At 37.1% G+C, this 20,929-nt stretch overlaps 1 long non-coding RNA gene, 1 other non-coding gene and 1 pseudogene across 2 annotated transcripts; 1 reads left to right on the forward strand and 2 right to left on the reverse strand.

Annotated features, from left to right (window-relative positions):
- Nucleotides 1-5,005: 5,005 nt before the first annotated feature.
- On the reverse strand, nucleotides 5,006-10,182 carry LOC145018662 (uncharacterized). Its single transcript, XR_013667111.1, has 3 exons — nucleotides 9,875-10,182; nucleotides 8,599-8,946; nucleotides 5,006-5,116 (listed from the first exon to the last, which is right to left on the reverse strand). It is a non-coding gene; the product is annotated as an uncharacterized LOC145018662 (long non-coding RNA).
- A 23-nt stretch (nucleotides 10,183-10,205) lies between these two features.
- On the reverse strand, nucleotides 10,206-11,217 carry LOC145018918 (18S ribosomal RNA; annotated as a pseudogene).
- Nucleotides 11,218-20,372: 9,155 nt separating this feature from the next.
- Nucleotides 20,373-20,445, forward strand: TRNAA-AGC (transfer RNA alanine (anticodon AGC)). Its single transcript has one exon. It is a non-coding gene; the product is annotated as a tRNA-Ala (tRNA).
- Nucleotides 20,446-20,929: the final 484 nt, after the last annotated feature.

Raw genomic sequence — 20,929 nt, forward strand, 5'->3', positions numbered from 1 at the left:
GAAAATCGGGAAACAAACTGCTGGACAATAAGTACGACGTTGTTCCATGTATTTGTCCGGCTGATATCATGAGAACAGAGGATTATATGATCCCTTATCTAATGGACAAGTCATTGACAAGGTCAGAGTTCATCTACAAGGTCAGAGTTCGACAGAAGCTTTTGAGAGCTACGATTGTCGGTTGGTTCCTGAAGTCATACGCAATAATAGTTTTAGACTTATCCAAGTGGGAGACTGTTGGATTAATGTCTAAGTCCATAACTATAATTGGTAAGACTTGACCCGACCCGGCATGGTCCATTTGGGTTGCATACCATCATGCACTTGGATAGACTATAATGAGAGAAATAAGACACTTATGGTTATTAATATATTATAAGTTATAGTATATTAATAATAAGAATAATAAGATTATTTAATTAGTATTGATCAAGAATTAATCTAGGATTAATTAAGTGATCAAAAGAATACTAATTAAATATATGGGTTGATTGTGTAAATCATCCATACTTATATAGTGGGCTAATGCTCCATGGATAATCAAGTTGGGCTAAAACCCATAGGATGGTCCATGGATGCTCCATGGTGTATTTGAACCCATGGATCCAAGGAAATGGAAAGCCATGACAATTAAGGATTTACCCTAATTGTAACACTATATAATGATATTATTCTTGACAAAAATCGGCCACTAGAGAGTGTAACAAAGGGCTAGCCAATTTCATGAAGTGTAGAACTCTCTCAAGTTATTCTAAGTGTTTTGATGATTGTGATTCCATTTGAGGCTTCCACACTATTGGGGCTAGGCACTCAAGCTTCATGAAGACTTTCTACATCAAAGAGGTATGTATTCTATCTTGTTATATTCATGTTTTGTATGATAGATTAGGATAATACCTTGTATATTCTTATTTGCATGTATAATAGAGAAAACATAGATCCAAGGTATTTAGGGTTGCATGTACACTTAGGAGTGTTAGAATGCTCAAAACCCAACAATAAGTGCATCATATTCATCTTTCATTGCATTTAGCTAGTTAGTATTAATGAAATCTTCACATTGGTTACGTGGAAGAGGGGATAAAGATGAGTTTATGGTGTTAGTATGAAGATTAAGTTTTTGGATGGGTTTGGGAATACCATGGCAAGCACGAGTGACCATGGGTTAAGAGCGAGATGGAACCGATGTTAACATATTTTCACGAGGAAGAGGAGAGATGTTGTCAAGTGAGCAGCGGGGGAGGATGAGTAAGTTGAAGCGATAGAAGAATGATCGGGGGTTGTATTTTGATCAACGAGGGGGTATAACGGAGTGTTTGGTTCATTGAAATGGTTTCTGGTATCTTCGATATCTAGGAAATCATAGTTGGGAGAGTTATTCGGAGTCATAGGTCTAAATGGGAAGACAATTTCATCAAATGTGATGTGATGGGAAATGATGATTTGTTTAGTGTGGAGGATTAGACAGAGGAAACCCTTGTGATTCAAAGGGAATCCATGAAAAACACAAGGAACTGAGTAGTATTGAAGTTTATTGGAGCTGTTGAGATAAGGATAACATAGACAACCAAAAAGATGAGTATATGAGGGATGTTTGTGGAAAAGTTTTTAGTATGGAGTGTCGTTATTGAGAGTTGTGGATGGAAAAATATTCAAGGGATGAGTGGCCATATGGAGAGCTTCCACCCAATGAACTTGAAATTAGAGAGTACGTATAATGTGGTTAAGTGTATGAAGCATGCGTTCAGATTTCCTATTTTGTTGAGAGGTATAGGGACAAGAGAAGCGCATATGGATGTCATGAGTGGCACAAAGTTTAACGAAGTTGGAGTTATCGTATTCTTTTCTATTTTCACATTGAAAAGCTTGAATTTTGGTGAGAAATTGATTTTCAATGTAAGCACATGCTTGCCAAGTTGATGCACATGACACAATAAGTGAGAGTCCCTTTTATTACATGAAATTGAATTATAAGAAATTAAATGTTGAAAAATAGGTTGACCAGGATGACCAAGTCTTTGGTGCCACATGGTAGAACTAGCAGAGACAAAAGCATAAGGAGCAGGGCTTGTAACCGGATATAGATCACTCGAGCTATCACATCGAAGAAGGATTTGTTTGGTTTGGAAGTCCTTCACAAAATTCATCAAATTCGATGGAGCATTGTGGGCCTTACCAACTTCTTCGAGTGTCAAAGAGGAGAAATATTGAGAAGAGCATTGTGGGCCTCACCAGCCTCTTCCCACAGCAGCACACGTAGCATAAGAGCTCAACAACGACCCAATGATGATTTCAAAGAGGAGAAATATTAGCAATTCGGTATGGAATTTTTTGTTGTAACATATATGACCAAGTGTATGTGCATCAATGTTCCACCTAAATATGAGTATACTATGGCATTTGACACTATCAAGGTCTTGTAAAGATTTTAAATTCAAGAAGCATTGATCAAATAACAGGTTTGTCAATGTTAAAGTAAATATTGAAATATGATATGACATATATATCCCTGAATTTTCTTGATTGTATGTTAGGAATACTACATCTATTTCGATTACTTTTGTTCGATTGTATTCTCTGTGTGGAACTATACATATTATTTCTCCCTCCTTGACTAATCATTTTTATCCCAATTAACATCAATCTTATATTGAAAAAGAAAAATGTATGCAACATTAGATTTTTAGCCAATAATAGTTTCTCATAAAAAAAAACTTGTACTTTAGTTTTATTTGAATGTTAAACATTAACATAAGAGTGTTTTTAAACATAAAGATAATATAAAGGCATCCATGTGCGCACGAACACACACACACACATATGACATATATATATATATATATATATATATATATATATATATATATATATATATATATATATATCATGGTTGTTAAAATCGTGATACTGATCGTAAGGTCGTATAATCCTACGATCCCACCAAGGTAAATCGATCCTAATCTTACTTGGATCGTTTTTCGATAGGATCGCAGTAGGAGTATAGGATCGGATCGTAAATTGATCCAATATCGTAGGATCGTTAATATGTACGTATCTATGTATGTATGTGTGTGTGTGTGTGTGTATATATATATATATATATATATATAATTCAAAATTTTTTTGGACTAACTACGTAGAATACCATTTTGAATTATATGTCGTTAAATAATGTATTATAAATGTATTTTTTATGTTTTAAAGTGTTTATTGTTAACTAGATGGTTAACAGACGGATAAATATGTATTTTTTATTTTTTAAAATGCATTTGCAAAGCGGAAAACGATCTTATATAAGATCCTGATCTTAGCAGCTTTGATATATATATATATATATATATATATATATATATATATATATATATATATATATATATATATATATATATATATATATATATATATATATATATATATATATATATATAGGGAGTAGTTCAAGTAACAACCTCAAAATATTAAGAACCCTACGAACCCTCATTAGTTAGTAAATATTTATATGATATTCTTATTAAACATGTGAAAATCCTATTTTTTTTCTCTTTTTGATACAAAAAGGGGAAAATGGTAATTTTGCAGTATAATATTTTCATTCTTTTGTGCTCTCATATTTAAACACAATACTTATATAAATTACAAGTTTATACAATCCATTTATAGTTTAAATCACAAAATTCACAATTTAATACAAACAATTTTACAATAATTTATAAACTCAAAGAAATAAAAATCTAGAACTCTACTACTACCACCACACCATGCTGCCACTAACCATTTGTACTAGCATCGCAACCATCATTTTCTTTTAAATCAGATTTGTAAATAAAGCCATACAATAATAACTTAAATACTACATTCATAGCCTAATAAAATCATTTATTTCACGCGGTTTGAATTCAATGCAAAACTATTATTAAAACTAATGTATTCTTACATACTTATACAACACAAAAAATAAATATATTCAGAAGAAAATTAACAATAAAAATTTATACATAAATTATACATATTTTAAATTGTGAATTTAATATATTAAGTTGTGAATAAAACTTACATTATTTCAAAAACAAACAAAAAAATTATAAAAGTATCACAACTTAATGCCAATTCATTCACAGCTTAATACAATCAATTCATAATTTAATACACAAAATTCACAGCTTAATATATTCAATTCTTAGTCTAGGAAGAAAATTTACAATTTAATGCAGTCAATTCACAAAACACAAAATCACAGCTTAATATAGTCGATTCATAGTCTAAGAAGAAAATTCACATTTTAATGCAGTCAATTCACAGTTCAAAACACAAAAAATCACAGTTTAGCACACAAAGTTCAAAGTCTAATACACAAAAAGTAAGCATCCACAACCATATTTTCAACTTAACACTCTTTATATAGCCAATTCAAAGTTTATATACAAAATTCATAACTTAACTTAATACAAGTAACTTCATAGCTTACTACACATAATCACAGTTTAATCTAGTCAATTTACAGTTCAAACAAAAATTCAAGCATAATGTAGTTAATTCGTAGCTTAAAAAGAAAATTCAAAGCTTAATGCAGTCAATTCACAGTTTAAAACACAAAAATCACAACTTAGTACACTAAATTCACATTTTAATACATAAAAAGTAATATTTACATCAATATTATCAACTTAAAACACCTATTACAAATACACAAATTAATATAGAAAATTCACAAACTAGTATAATAAATTCAAAGTTTAATTCAAAAAAATTATACATTCACAACTAAATAGCAGTTGCAACTAAGATTAACAAATTTATATGACAAATGTTAGATTAAAACATCAAATTCACACTTTAGCAGAAAAAAATTATATCATAGAGATCTACAACAGATGCAAGTAGAAAATAAGTAGAAAACAAAACTTAAAGGAGATTTATCTATAATAGTCGACATACCTGATTTTTGTAACATCCAAAAATTTAAGCCAAATTTTAAACTTTTCCAACCATTAAAAACCAAATAGTGTGATACGAATTGTTTTCAAAATATTATTCATCAGAGTGTCCCAAAAACAAAATCATAAGGATGAGAAGCAGTACGGTTACACCTTTGCCTTGCCATGATCTCCTGATGTACCTAAAACAATAAACTGAAAACTGTAAGCTCGAGAGCTTAGTGAGTTACCCCCAAAATACCGATACCACACTGATAATACCATAACAATAACAAACAATCACAATATGCATAATGGGCCTCCTGATTGGACCGCCTTGAAAGGCCTACAGTCTATCTAAATCTATTCCAAGCCTTCGGTGTGACTGGGCCGTCAAACAGGCTCACAGCCATCCGAACCACTTATCGGGTATGTTGGCCTTCAGCACAAAGCAGGACCACCTTAACCCCCACCAAACCAATAACCATGTACAGATAAATAACATATCCTAGTACATATATCAGGTATAACTACCTCACAGATCATCAATCATAGCAATCTCATTTATTGGAATACCGACCTAACCAAATCACCAACATACCACTATATCGAATCATCATAGCATAACAACATCATGTCTATCCTGATACCAAACTAACAGATCATAATCAAATGCATCCTACTCAAATCAGTAAATCAACCTAAAGGGTCGGTCTTGGTGCCTTAGACCCTTTTGACATAGTGAGGATAACTCACCTCGCTAGTGGCTCGGGATAATACTACCCACTCCTCCAGATATAGCTCCAACAACCTCGCTTGTACCCATGAGTGACCTACCAATCAATACAAAAATTACCAAAATGCTCATGGAAGACACAAGACAATTCTAAAACAAAGTCAAAGTCATTGGTCAATGGTCAACAACCCATGTTATATTATTGCTGAGTGCAACTTTCCCCTCGCTGAGTCCCTACTGATTTAAGAATTACTCGACCCAACTCGTCGAGTCATTACGTGAATCAGAGCTTAAAAATCCAAATTGACTCACCGAGTCATCTCCCAGACCTGCCGAGTCCACACGGGATGAATTCAGACAAAACCCTACTCGACTCGCCGAGTCATCTCCCAGACTCGTCGAGTCCATACGGTTATTCCCATGATCAAGCGATACAAAACTATTATTTCGTTCCAAACAGTAGATCTAGGTCCCTATAGAGTATTAGCAACGTAAAGTTGCTACATTTACATATTTGCATGCCTCAAAATCCTAATCCAAGCTTGAAATGAAACTTTATTCATAAGGGAGGGTTCTTTCATAGCCATATAAGGAACTTTATGAACTTAGGACCCAAGGGAGGTCCAGATCTGAAGTTTCAACTTCAGATCTAGCTCATACACCACACTCCCTTCATGAATATGCTAAAGAAACCCCTAACTCCATCCATGAGAGGTTCTAAGAAGAAATAGATCAAAGTAACAGTTGATTACCTCCAAAACGTGCCCCAAACTGAGATGGATTCAAGATCTACACGAATTTCCTTGATGCAAGCCTCTTGATCCGCAAGTTTCCTTCACTGATTCACTTTCCAAAGCCGCAAAACACTCACAAAAGTTCACACACATGAAATTAGGGTTTCTGGCTCTCAAGGGGTGATAAGGGACAATGGGAAGCGCTAATGGTCTAATATATAGGGTACAAAAACCTTGAAATTTAGGGTTTCCTCTGCTAGCTCCTACTCGTCGAGTCCCCTTCCCAACTCGTCGAATCAACTCATTAAATGACGTGTACCAACTCGCTTCTACTCGACGAGTCATAGCCTTAACTCGCCGAGTAAGTCTTAAAACATCAAATTTTAAATTAAACCATAATGATACCTGACAATTGGGGCATTACAACTGTTTTTTGAAGATTTATCTTCAAAAAATTAGATCTGCTGCAAGCCAACATGAAATGCACTAGATACACCTGATCCATACATGAAATGCATTGTACACATCAGATTTGATGAAGATATGGTGTTGGGTAGTGATATGGCATTTAAAACTTCGTTAATCTTGAGATCTGGTGCGCCGACCAGATCTGATCTGAATTGAAAATGCATAAACACATCAGATCTGGTGATATCCAATACAGATCTGATGAGGTCTGATCTAGATCTAGAGAGATCTGATGTAGATCTATTGGTTCACAAGAAACCGGAGAGAAAATGATGGATATTGTTGTAGATCTGGTGGAGTAACGGTGGAGGATAGAGAAGATGATGTTGTCGGAGGAGGTATGTCGTCAGTGGTGATGGCTACCGGCAAAAATCATAGCTCTAAAGGTGGAGGAGGATGACGCTAGCGATGTATCTGGTGGTTCGATCAAGTGGATCTCGGGTATAAATCACACATCTAGATGACGACGATGGTACAAACTTGGATTCCGGCGAGGTAGACATCGACAGTGGCGGCGACGACGGCTGGAGGTTCCTGCCACTGATGGAATGGGGGAGAGAATTGATGGGTTGATTTTTTGAGAACTATGAAAGAAAGAATCAGATCTAGCTTTTAGATCTAGTTTGCAACATCTGATAAATTATTTGTGAAAGTAGACTCAAATGTGTTGTTATTTACAATAATGCCATTATTTCATTTTAACAAGCTAAAATTAAAAGTTTTTTTAGGATTCTTATATATATATATATATATATATATATATATATATATATATATATATATATATATATATATATATATATATATATATATATATATATAGATTATTTTATGATTTGTCCAAAATTAGATTGATTTTATGAGTTCTATATGTAAGCTTACATATCTAATAGCCACATATTCACTTTTGCATATATATATATATATATATATATATATATATATATATATATATATATATATATATATAGTGAAGTTCAAAAAAGAGCCATTTTCAACAATGAAACCAAGAAACCAAAGAACCATTTTTTTCAATTTTTAGAGTTTATTTTTTATCAATAAAAAAAACTAAAAATATAGAAATTTATAATTTTTTATCCTTTTTCCAATGATATCAAATTTGATAAAAAAAAAATTTTGTTTTTTCGTCAAATTCACAGTGTAAATCTATGCAAATTCACAATGTAAAGTTATGAATTTTGATATTTTTAATTTTTTTTCGATAAAGAATAAATTCTACAAATTGAAAAAAAATATTTAATTTTTTGAAAAACTATTTATAATGGTTCTTTATTATACTTTTTCATATATATATATATATATATATATATATATATATATATATATATATATATATATATATATATATATATATATATATATATATATATATATATATATATATATATATTGGGCCGGATGGAGGATCATTATTTATAGTTATTTCTCAAACATTGGGGTATTTTTGTGTATCTCCTAAAATAATATGTTCTTTTTTATTATCCGTAATAAAAACTTCAATAAATAATTGTTTAGGTCAATTGACACAACTTACATTAATCTAATTAGACATGCATATCTACAAACTAAACACAAAACCAACATTTCCTTCCATTGCCTGTCAAACAAATACATGCACCGATTCAAACTCCAAGTCCGTAATATTCAAATTTATTAAACAGATTCAATTTCTTCGAAAACATATGATCTAAAGATGAAAAACACAAAAAAGAAACAAAAATCTAACCTCAATATTTTGCATGGTAGTTAATTTCTTCCAGCGTATGTATTGAACTAGTATCTTTTATTGTGGCTTTGAAATGAAGCATATATGAGCCATATCACCAGAAGGGATCCAAGGTACGACATGAGTATCGGGTAGCCAATGATGTCCCACTCCCACACGCCTGTGATTGGAGTCGGGGGCAGGGCAGACACAGTAGCAGCGGAGAACAGCATCGCCATCACGACAGTGTCCAACACCAAAAATCTTGGGAATTCTGTACGGACCTTTTTGATGTGATATATCAGGGCGAGTATTGCTGATCCTTCCAAGTATAAGCATACTATTGCATTTGATATCTTCAACATCCAGCTGCACAAGAACAAAAGTTATATATAAATTCATGCAACAAACCGTAAATTCAACACTTTGTTTCTTGTTTAATTGTCGATGGAATAAACATACAAAAGAAATTTATTTATTTCCGATTCCTTTTAGTATGAGAGATAATACATGTTGGAATTAAGCATTGTATCATCATGAAAATCGAGGCCAAATAAAGTTGACAATTAAATGATCAAGCGATTAACATATATTCGTAATAATTATACTTTTGTTAGTATTAATTTGTTAATATGATTGTAAGTTTGTAACTATTAATATATTAAAAAAAAATAAGAAAAAAAAAAAACAATAAAAGATATGGTAAGATCTGAATATTATGTTCACACTCCGTCGCCTTGCCAAATCCGTACTATTCACCGTCTTGCCGCCGAAGTTTGATCCGTCAGAAGTCGTCGTTGACGTCTATGTCCGCCGTGCAGGCGTGCAGCCAGCGAGTTCACTAGCTAGCTGACTCGCTCCTAAGGTTGAACGACTCGGTCTCTCCTAATCGGAAGACATCACCACGGAAACCGCCAAGGACCGAATGATTTCAGATAGCTTATATACCTTCAGATCTAATCGTCCGGCTAAGGTATCCGTCGTCCCTCCGCCGCCGCTCTCGTGATTAAAGCGCTCAAGGCCGGAACGTGACCGATACATCAAGCTGAGCGGCAACATTTCTCTCGATCGACGACGTTATTAAAGTAATTATAATATAGTTTGTTTTTAGATAGGTATTTGACCTAAAACGAATATGTGATACAGATTACAGATCCACACCTTTTCAACTACGTTTTACTTCATAGTTCATCGAAAATGAGTTCACATTTCAGAACAAAATAGATTCATGTTGATAGCGAAATCATCAGAAGAGGAATAGTCTTAATGAATGAACACGGTAGAAGAAAGTTCATACCAGTGAACGGTGACTTCGAAAGAGGATTTCTCATTATCGACACTTGTGAGCAGCGTAGCTAGTAGCGTTATGCAAAACGCTGTCGCGCGTAACGAAATCTCATATGCGGAAATCTCATAGCGAGTGCCATGGCCATTGTTGTTGTTGTCGTCGCCGTCCATGGCCTTCGCCTTCACACACTCAACTACAGAAATTAAGAGAGGACAACTGGACGAAAGATAGAGGAGATACAGTAGTTATAGGTGGTTTGAAATAGGATGTTAGGGGAATTTGCATTAGTTTTGAAATATGACACCAAATTCTAAAAAAAAAAAAAAAAAAAAAAAAAAATTAAAGATCGCTCAACTTTTAAGTAAATATATATCATATCAAGCGGGAAATGACTATGCACTCTAAGATTTAATATGAGATTTAGAAAATTTTAGGTAAAAATTTATAAAAGGTTTCGAGAATATCTTTGTAGTATTATAGATCTTAGCGGCCATTGTAGCACATGTGTGATGTGTCGCCCAGGGCATGATGACTTGATGTCATCCTCACCTTCCTCCGACTTATCACCGACAGTATGTTCAGAGCTCCACACTCAATGATGACAACTAAACATGTGGGTTGCGTTCATTGTTGGACTTAACCCAACACCTTACGACACGAGCTGACGATAGTCATGCACCACTTGTGTCCGCGTTCTCGAAGGCACCCCTCTCTTTCAAGAGGATTCACGGCATGTCAAGCCCTGGTAAGTTTCTTCGCTTTGCATCAAATTAAACCACATGCTTCACCGCTTGTGCGGGCCCCCATCAATTCCTTTGAGTTTCATTCTTGCAAACGTACTCCATAGGCGGGATACTTAACGCGTTAGCTACAACATTGCACGGGTCGATACGCACATCGGCACATCGCCTAGTATCCATCGTTTACGGATAGGACTACTGGGGCATCTAATCCCGTTCGCTCCCCTAGCTTTCGTCTCTCAGTGTCAGTGTCGACCCAACAGAGTGCTTTTGTCGCTGATGTTCTTTCCGATCTCTATGCATTTCACCGGTCCACCGAAAATTCCCTCTGCCCCTACCGTACTCCAGCTTGGTAGTTTCCACCGTCTGTCCAGAGTTTAGCCCCGCGATTTGACCGCGGACTTAAAACGCCACCTACAAACGCTTTACGCCCAAAAAATTGGAATAACGCTTGCATCCTCTGTATTATTGCGACTGCTGGCATAGAGTTAGCCGATGCTTATTACCCAGATATCGTCATTGCTTCTTCTCTGGGAAAAAAAGTTCATTACACATAACATACATCGGGCTTGCCTCGGAACACATAACACATAACATGCATGAATCACAAAGACATCAAACATACATATACTCTTCTCGGGACCGCCCCGACATCGGACCATAGTCCGGAAATACTAACAACTAAACGGGCTGACATTGTGGCCTTAGACCCATTCCTAATGGAAGAGGACTCGCCTCTCAAACTAGATACTAAACTCGTGCGTGAGAAATCTCTGTTAGTTGCTCCCACGACTCCCCGGATAGCTCTATACAATATTACTTGGTCAGAAAACTAAAAATCCATCTATGGGTAAAATAACCATTTTACCCTCGGTCAAAGTCAACATTCTGGGTTAACCAACTCGCTGAGTCAACCTTCCACTCGTTGAGTTCTATAACTCAAAAATCCTGGAATCATGACTCAGTTCGTCGAGTCACTCCACCGACTCGTCGAGTCCTATCGAGCTGCTCAGTCGCAACTTGGCTAATCGACTCGTCGAGTCCCTCTACAGACTCGTTGAGTTCTACTATAAACTGGAATCGGGATAACACAACTCGACTCATCGATTTCCCTCATGGACTCGATGAGTCTTTCTGTCTAATTGGCCATCTTAACAGATTAAGCCCTTGTTCTCTAGATCTGTAGACCATACTTCACTTGTTTACTGGGAATTACCTTTCTAAGGATAAAGGTTTTAACTTTACCCATTGATAACTCTTTTTGAAGGGTTTAGCTAAAACCCTAATTCCTTTAGGGCATGGATCTTGTCCAAAAATCCTTAGAATCTAAAATTCATGCATGTAAACCTAGATCTAGGGCCTAGCTATCAGATAACCACAAAAAGTCTCAAGCTTGCTTCCATGTATGGCCTTTTGAGCTCAAAAGTTCATAAATATGTCTTTAGCACTTTAATGGGGGCTCTAATGACATAAAGTTTGCACCTTTATGTCTTCACATCCCCTCTAGGCACCAGATCTAGAAGAGTAACTCTTGGGTCGATCCTTACCCACACTATATAAGAGATCCTCTAGCACATGAAATCGACAGTAGTGAGTCTTTAGAAGAGCATATCCGATTTTGTGAGCAAGATATATTCTCTCAAGTCCTCCAAATTGTTGGTGGTGATTTATGGTTCCATTTGAGGCATTCACATTATTGGTGCTAGGCTCTTATAGCTTCAAGGTTTTCAACTACACTAAAAGCTATGTCATCTAACTAGAGTTTTGTAGTATAGATACTCCATTGTATGCTAGTTAGGATGATGCTTTGGAAAATTGAAAGTTTGCATGTATATTAGAGAAAACATAGATCCAAAGCATCTAGGGTTGCATGTACACCATAGGAGTGTTAGAATGCTAAAAACCCATCAAAAGAACCTCAAATATGGGACCAAAATGTGACATAAGACACCCCAAAACAACATCTAAGCATGCAATGATCAAGGTTGGAGCTTGATACCTCAAATGAGTCAGAAAAGATGCCAAACTTCTAGATCTACAAGCTTTCTTCAAGTCCTTGCTCCTTCTTTAAACTCCTTGCTCTTTAAAACCACCAAAACAACACCAAAATGCTCAAAGTAGGCTCAAGATACATGCAATGGAGTTAGGGTTCTAGTTGGACACTGTGAGGACAAGAAAGGATGAGAGGATAAGGGTTTGGAGGGTTATAAGTTGCTTAAATAGCGGGCAAACCGTACAATTTAGGGTTTGCATATGATCAACCTACGCCCAACGTACGCATGGGGACTCCTTGCTCCGCGCCTTATATATGTACGTCGTGCGTACGCCTTGTACGCCCAGCGTACGTCTTGGCCCCAAAATTCCAACATTTCATAATTATAACTTGAATAGAAAGCAACATAATACCTGACAAATCCAAGGCGTTACAAATCTCCCCCACTTGAACTAGTCTTCATCCCCGAAGTCTGTTGCGGTTGGAAATAGCTTTCGGTAGTGCTCCCTAATCTCGTCTTCCGACTCCCACATCCATTCTCAGCCCTTGTAGTGCTGCCACTGCACATTCACCAACTCTACCCTCTTGTTCCTCAGATCCTTCGTTTTCCTGTTGAGAATGGCTACTGGTCTCTCGATATAGTTCAGGTTGTCATCCACCTGAATGTCCTCCCAAGGAACCACCGCAGAATCATTGGCTATACACTTCCATGGTTGCGAAACATGAAAGGTGTTGTGGATCTGTCTAAGCTCTTCTGGAAGTTACAACCGGTATGCCACCTTGCCCACCCTGGCTGTAACCCTGAAACGTTTGATATACCTGGGGCCCAACTTGCCCCACTTCCTGAAGTGAATGATACCTTTCCAATGTGACACCTTCAGGAGAACCATATTCCCAACCTGAAAGTCTAGGTCCGATCGCATCTGTCAATGTAGCTCTTCTGCCGACTCTGGGTCGTCTGGAGTTTACTCCTAACATGCTAGATCATCTTAGTCATCTTGAGCACCACCTCAGTTCTACCCATGACCCACTGACCGATCTCACCCCAACATATCGGGGTTCCACATTTCCTCCCGTATAACATCTTAAAGGGAGGTCGTTTGATACTAGCGTGGTAGCTATTATTATAGGAAAACTCTGCCAAAGGAACGTAGGTATCCTAGCTACCATCAACATCTAGAACGTACGCCCACAATATATCCTCCAAAGTCTGAATGGTCTGTTCGCTCTGACCATCCGTCTGCGGGTGGAAGGCTATGCTAAAGTGTAGACGAGTGCCTAACTCATCATGAAACTTCTTCCAGAATCTGGAAGTGAACCGCATATCCCTGTCAGAAATCACAGAAACCGGCACCCCATGCCGAGCTACTACCTCCCTGATGTAGATACCTGCCAGCTTCTCAACCGAAATGCTTTCCTGGATCGGTATGAAATGGGCACTCTTGGTCAAACGATCCACGATGACCTATATAGAATCTACCCCATGTGCGATCCTGGGAAGCTTTGTGATGAAATCCATAGTGTTGTCTTCCTATTTCTGTAACACCCAAAGTTTCGAAGACCAAGAAAGGAAAGAAAACCCTAAGTTTAGGGGTCGACTCGGCGAGTCCAAGGAGGGACTCGGCGAGTCCGAGCGGGATCCGGGTCGGGGAGTAAGTGACCGACTCGGCGAGTCGACCAAGGAGACTCGGCGAGTCTGGTCTGTGCGAGGAAAACCCTAATTCTGGGAGTTGTATCCTATATAAAAGGGAGTTATGTCCCTCCCTCAGCCTCCATATCATCCTAGAGAAACTGTAAACCCTGGATTCGTGGGAGCCTCCATCAGTTGAGAGAAATAGCTTTGGGGGAAAGAAATATTGGAAAGGACTGGAAGATCAGGAAGGTGGCTTCAAAGGAGAGGTGTAGATCCGAGATCTACTTCAGTTTGTGTTCTTTTTGGAGGTATTAAGCTGCCATTTTCCCTTCCTTGCATCTAGATCTATTTTGTTATGAGTTTTAGGGGTTTTATGGTTGATTAAGACCCATTTTGAGTTGGAAGCTCAGATCTGAAGTTGCTACTTCAGATCTAAGTGTATCTTGGCCTAGAAGACTCATAAAGCATCAGTTGTTGGGTTGATTGTTGAGCCCCTTTGTCTTAAACCCTAGTTTATAGTGTTTTGAGCCTAGATCTCCTCAACCACACGTAAAGTTTGCCACTTTACGTAAGGAAAAGACCTTCGAAGAGTGGATCTACAGTTTCGAGTCCATGCATGACTCAAAAGTCCTCTGCATGTATGTAGAACCGAATGGACTCGGCGAGTCCTTCGAGTGGACTCGATGAGTAGCTTGAAGATGAGGAGGAACTCGACGAGTGGGATGAACAGCTCGACGAGTCGGATGAAGATGGGCAGGAACTCGGCGAGTTGGATGAACAACTCGGCGAGTTGGTTGGAGATTGCCTTGTGCTCGGCGAGTCTGTTCTTGGACTCGACGAGTCAGGTCGCGTGGTCCCAAACCCTTCGAGTTAAGACTCGAGTCAGCGAGTCGAGCCAGGACTCAGTGAGTTGGACAGGACAAGACTCGGGAATCAGTAGACTCGGCGAGTCAGTGGCTGATTCGGCGAGTCGAGTCGCGAATAGGAATAACTCTAAGTATATGAACTCGGCGAGTCAGTATGGTGACTCGGCGAGTAGGGTTGGCCTGGAAGGTTGACTGTGACCAGGACTTTGGCATTGGTAATAGTTGACTTAGTTGACTATTGGAGGTCAGTGAGACTAAGTGTTATATTGATATTGGTAGCTTGAGGAGCTAGTGGAGCAGCAGTTCGAAGACAGAGGTCAGGTAGCGGTCAAAGGGATTAGCAGCAGCAATTCAGCAGTATCAGGTGAGTTACCTTCCACTTGTGGTGGGTCTAAGGCCACAATGCCGACCCACCAGTAGGAGACGTATAATAAATGATTGTCTTTATGATATCATCTAGGTTGCTACTACCTGATATGTTATATGCTAGCATGATACGTTATATGTGATAGTAGTAGAGTTCGGTTGTTAGGACCGAAGGGTAGTCAGACACCCCAGAACTGTCTGACAGTATGTGATGATATGTTTGTATGTTGGCCTGTTATGTTATGCGATAGAGGTAGTAGGAGGGGAACAGTCCCCGAGGATCGGTTGTTAGGACCGATGGGTAGTCAGCACCCTAGAATGGCTTGACATGGGCTGTCAGCACCCCAGAATGGCTTGACACGGGTAGGACAGCACCCCAGAATGGCCGTATGGGTAGGTCGGCACCCCAGAATGGTCGTACCGGGTAGCCAGGCACCCCAGAATAGCCTGGCAGTATATATGTTATGTGTTTGTATGGTATGTGGTACGATGGGGGAACTCACTAAGCTTTGTGCTTACGTTTTACAGTTTTGGTTTCAGGTACCTCTTCTTCGAAGGGGAAGGAGCTGGCGCGGTAGCGACACATCATGCACACACTCTGGTTTCCGCATGTATGAGATTCACTGGGATTTCTACTCTGATATTTTGATGGGTTGTATGGTTTGGCTTTTTAAACATGGTTTACGTTGTGCTGTGGTGTGATCAAACAATGTTTTTAATTATTAATGTTTTCTAAAGTAATGTTTTAAAACGAAATTTTCGGACGTGAAAATTGGGTCGTTACAATTTCCATACTGGAATCTCCAACGGCTGCGTCTTGTCATGAGATTGTTGATGCTCGACCTTGACTTTCATGCAAGTCAAGCATCGCTCCATATACCAAGCTATGTCCCGCTTCATGCAGGGCCACCAATAATCAGGGTGAATATCCCGATACATCTTCGTCGCCTCGGGATGAATGGAGAATATAGAATTGTGAGCCTCCTCCATCAGTACCTGGCATACACCGCCCCTGTAAGGAACCCAGACCCTTCGATGTAGGGTTGATATGTGTATTTTTATATATATATATTTATGTATAACATATCTTAATATTTTAGCCTTTATTATTATTATTTAGAGCTAAAATATACTTAATATGCTTTGAAATATTTAATTACAGTAAAAATGAGAGTTGGAATGCAAAAGGAAGAGAATGAAGCTGAAAAGATGCAAAAAGGATATTGCTGGCAGATTGACCCCACTTTAGTGTTTCGGGTATATCTGATGACTCACAAGTCCAATTGACGAGATTCAAATTGTTCTGAAAACTAGACGAAATTTCCTACGACTTATGTGAGAGGGACTTTTGGCTATTTCGACACTTATCTTATCCAAAATCGGACTTGAAGATGAAGCATAAAAGCTGGACGGAAATTCCCTCCAAGTTACTTATTCCCCAAGCACCACTTTCCTTATCTTTATTTGCTTAATCCCTAAGCCACATTAGTTTCCTTATTGCAATCCAACTCTAATATTCCATATAAATCCATCTCCATCAACTATAAATACCCCATATCATTCCACCAATTTGAATAATCTATGATATTCCACTTCGACTTGTGCAACAAGAAAACTTCATAGTTGCCGTTTTGAGGGTCTAGGAGGTGGCCGGAAGGCCGTTAAGCTAACGGGAGCAGAGATCGGAAGGGTTGGAGAGCGGATACGTGTCGGTAATCATATGGGATGTTAACGTGACCATGTTTAGCATTCCATTGTGTTACTATTCTGTATTTAGTTTCTGACTTGGGTGTAAAAACCTTTTACTTTGTGTTTATGATTGAATGAAGCTTTGATTATTAGACTAATTGCTATATTGAATTGTTTGTTTATGTTTAATTTATCTTTCCAAGCTTGTTAAAAGATCCTTACGTATTAATGATGATTATTTGCTGTTAATTGTTAAGTGAATTGAGTTGTGTGAACAACTACTTGATTGCTTGTCTCTTATGATTTTGATGACCATCGAGATTATAAGTCTAGGAATAACGAATGTGAAACTAGGATTAACTTGACAATAATTAAGTTAATGTGTGAGCCTTGTTTAATGACCATCAACAAGAGGTTAAATTGAATTAGTAATTCGATTAACTATATTTACAAGTCTTGCTTGATACGAACTGAACACTAGGAAGCATGTTAGTTTAATCAACTGATCACTGTTTAAATTGACTTGTTTGCTAAAGGATTGGTTATAGTGAACGCGAATCTAATCATTTTAGGAATCGGTGAACATGAATAAATGAATTTGTGTATGCAATTGTCTATGTTTTAAAGTGTAATTTATCTAAACCAAAGTACCTGTAGAGATTTTCTTTTCTGTTAGTTTATCGAGAGTTGTTAATTGCTAGTTTGAGATTTATTAAACCATTTTCTTTATTATTTTCGTGTGACCTGTAACCTATAATCAAATATATTAAATTAATTCACCACCGTTCCCTGTGATCGACACCCTTGCTTATCAAAGCTATACTATACTCGATCAGGTTCACTGCCTGTAAGGTGTGGTTTATATGCGATAAATTAGGACTTATAAATAAAAAACTAGTGCATTAAAAATACACATCAAGGGTCAACAACCCACAACTATCATAATTAAATGAAGCCACATGTCCTATGATCCACCCACACTTCTAGCACTCCTCCTTCATACCCTCGACCTGAGCCTCCTTAATCCGCTCCAGCAGCGGAGTAATCACTGTCATGCTCAGGCATATATCCTGAATCAGAGTCGCGACCTCCTTACGGCTGAGTGCATAGGCCACCACATTAGCCTTCCACAGGTTGTAAAGGATCTCGCAATCCTAATCCTTCACCACATCCAACCAATATTGTTGTCTCATGTTCAGATTTGGCTGATCCATCAAGTACCTCAGGCTCTTGTGGTCCGTGTAGATATTACATCAGACCCCATAGAGGTAGCATCGCCAAATTTTGAGGGCAAAACAACTGCCCCTAACTCCAGGTCGTATGTCGGGTAATTTGCCTTGTGAGGCTTCAACTTCCTTGAGGCGTAAGCGATGACGCACCCTTTCTGCATCAATATTGTGCCTAAGCCTGTGATAGACACATCACAATACACTATGAAATCCTTAATGCCCTTTGGCAGAGTCAATATCAGTACCTCGCACAACTTCTGCCTCAAAGTCTCGAAAGTCGCCTGATGCTCAGGCCCCCACCGGAAAGTCATCAACTTCTTCGTCATTTGGGTCAGTAGAACAACAATCTTGGAGAAATCATGGATGAATCTTCGATAATAACCCGTCAGACCAAGAAAAGTCTGAATCTTGGATAGAGACCTCGGAACCTTCCATATCATCACGGCCTCTACCTAGATCAAATCGACTAGTATACCGTTCTGGTTGATGAGGTGTCACAAAAACTGCACCTTGCGCAATCAAAACTCGTACTTTGAGAACCTTGCGAAATATTTCTGATACATCATATTATTCAAATAACCTATTAGATTTTCATATACATCAGATTTTCAAACTTGGAATTCACATAATAGATTTTCAAAATTGGAATTCACATAATAGATTTTCAGAATTGGAATTCACACAACAAAACTCCAATACCATAATTTTAATATCAGAATTTCAGTATCAAAATTTCAGATACATCTGTTTTTTAAAATAAGAATTTCAGTATCTTAATTCACTTAAGAATTTCAAATACATCAAATTTCACATTACAGATTTTCAATATCAGAATTTCAAAATCAAATTATATAGAAATACAAAATTTAGAATATTATAATGGATTTCAAAATCAGAATGTATATTATCAGATTTTAAATTAGAATTTAGCATACATCAGATTAATCAGAAATAAGAAAAAACAATTACATCAAGAAATTTAAGAAAATCTTATAACATTAAACCTTATAAAAGTTTCAAGAAATTTAAAAAATTGAAATACCTCGGGAAATCATGGAACTTATAACAGCCCTAGCCCTGGATAAGAAGATTACAACTTTGATTAACATCTTATTTTCAGCAGTAAGTTATATAAAAAAAACTAAAATTTCATAAAATCAGGGAAGACTTACCTGGATCGATTACTGCTCATTGAAACTTCACTTTAATATGACCGATTAGAAGAGTGAATGATTGTTTGAATCTTCAGAAGTGTAATAGGATTGTAGAAGAAACGATTCAGATTGAAGCAAAATTAGGAGCGACTAAGAGAGACTGAGAGAAGAAAACAGAACATTTAGTTTGAATTGGACTAGATGATTTTTATTTTGAATGGTCCATCACCTTCTAGAAAACCAGACGCTTCGTCTTCATCATCTTCAATTATTAGGTATGACCGCGTGGCTGGTGCTTGGATCGAGAAGTGGGAAGCTGCGAAATCAAATTCCAATCGACATCGAATTAGGTCTCAATGTTGATAATTGATAAGCGCTTTCGGCTGCCTTTTTTGAAATGGATTGGACTTTGGTAGTGAATCAATGTCCCAAATAAGAGAATATATATAACCGACATCAAAAGATTCATGCCCCTTCAGGATTTGTTGCCCTAGGCCGTGGCCCAGCTCGTCCTGGGCTTGGGCCGCCCCTGCAAGTTGATTTTTATATTATGAACTACCTAGGAAAGGTTGTACCCAAAACAAAAGGTGCTTGTGGCAAATGTTTAAAAGCCAAAAACATTTGTGGCAAAATTGTAAAGTATCATGCAATTTATTTTTATATAATGGTAGATTGAAGAAAAAACACTAACACAAAAAGAATAAAGCCTACCAGATTTCTAGAAAAAGCAATTTCTCATTTTTACAATAAATCGTTTTACGTGTCTTTTGCAAAAGTGTGTTATGCAATTTATTTTGCAGTTGGATTATGTTGATAAAATTAATGTCAGTAGCAAATGGGGATGTAGCTCAGATGGTAGAGCGCTCGCTTAGCATGCGAGAGGTACGGGGATCGATACCCCGCATCTCCAATTTCATGCTTTAATTTGGCATTCAGACTTTTTTCCTAAAAATTCATTTGTTCAAACGATTAATTGCAAAAAAGAAAAAAGGAGTTACTAACATGCTTCTCCAAATCACAGTAAACATATTCAAAATAATGGTAAATGCAGTAATTAAAAAATAACGGTATATGTAGTAGTTAAATTTTTTTAAAGTTTTTAAATTTTTTTTTCATAATTTTTACTTATGTCAATTTTTAAATTCAAATAAATTTAATATACCAGTCTCACAATTAATTATAATTATATTGAGAATTCCAGCATCAATCTTAACCCAAATAAATAAATAGATTAAAGTCATTAAACATATCTACCTATTTAATTAAGCGGACTGAAACTTATCCTAAGAATGGGTTCGGATCTGATAGAAAAGATGGAAGGGATAATGACTTGGGAGGGTAATTAGGTTTCTTGTTTGTCCGCATTAGGTCACTTAGGTTTTTTTTGTGCGTAT

Source organism: Lactuca saligna, chromosome 9 (assembly GCF_052625555.1).
Source record: "Lactuca saligna cultivar CGN05327 chromosome 9, ASM5262555v1, whole genome shotgun sequence".
In the NCBI taxonomy this organism is placed as follows: domain Eukaryota; kingdom Viridiplantae; phylum Streptophyta; class Magnoliopsida; order Asterales; family Asteraceae; genus Lactuca; species Lactuca saligna.